At 31.6% G+C, this 953-nt stretch overlaps 1 protein-coding gene across 6 annotated transcripts in view; it reads left to right on the top strand.

Moving 5' to 3' along the window:
* Positions 1-953, top strand: part of LOC106463001 (nucleolysin TIAR-like) — a 257,478-nt gene that overhangs the window by 172,883 nt on the left and 83,642 nt on the right. The gene's annotated exons all lie outside the window — the stretch shown is intronic.

Here is a 953-nt window from a genome sequence, read left to right as displayed (position 1 = left end):
TACAGTTTTTCTTCATTACCCATTCAAGCCGTCTCCGAAGATAGTTTAACTTTGCGCTAAAACAACAACAGTTATCGGCGAATATTAGACGTTTTTCACGATAAATTTATTTCTAGAAGCATTTATTTTATCCACTAGGAAGAGCACACGAAGAATGTGAATTTCAGTCTGTATGTATGATATTTATAATCCGTGAAAGCATTTTCAAGTAATAAAGCAATCATGGTATTGTTTGAATTCCAAGCCACTAGATGGCGAATTAATCGTATTAGATCTGCTAGATATATTAATGCAGTACTTCCATATATCTGTTAGAGTTAAGTGGTTGGACAAAAAAAGGGGTACTTGTAACCTGAAATTTGTTATTTGGTAAAATTGATATATATATATATATGTGTGTGTAGGCTATAAGAACCAACAAGCTTTTTGGATCTATATTGTAATTATTCATTTCAAAACATAGCTTTACGGTTGGGTACTTGTGAATCAAGAAACATGTCACATTCTTCTAACTTAATAATAGCAAAACAAGTAAAAAATGGTTCTCATTGTCGAAAATAATTTGTAATAAAAAAAAAGACATAAAATATGAAAGACGTTGGTTGAGATTATAATAATGAGGCATTTTTGTTGCAAGAGATTCGGTTTTTTTGGGCTCACAGATTATTTGTGCTATCGGTTAACTTGTCAAATCCCACTGTCTTCCCATCGTAATTTTAATAGCCCATCAGCGAAGCTAAATTTCATCACACTACACAAAACAATTAATAGATAGGATGATAGAAAATTTTGTAATATAATCGTAGTAAAGACAAATCACTATTATGAAAAAATGCTCATCACCTTCACCAGTTCGTGCTTATATAAATAAATAATATAATTATTTGTCATTAGACCTGAAGTTCAAATGATTGTTCATGCTTTGTATTCGGCCCGGCATGGCCAGGTGGTTA

The sequence above is a fragment of the Limulus polyphemus genome, unplaced genomic scaffold (assembly GCF_000517525.1).
Source record: "Limulus polyphemus unplaced genomic scaffold, Limulus_polyphemus-2.1.2 Scaffold50, whole genome shotgun sequence".
Taxonomy (NCBI): Eukaryota; Metazoa; Arthropoda; class Merostomata; order Xiphosura; family Limulidae; genus Limulus; species Limulus polyphemus.
Note: the sequence above shows the minus strand (reverse complement) of the source record. Positions and strands in the feature narration are given on the sequence as shown.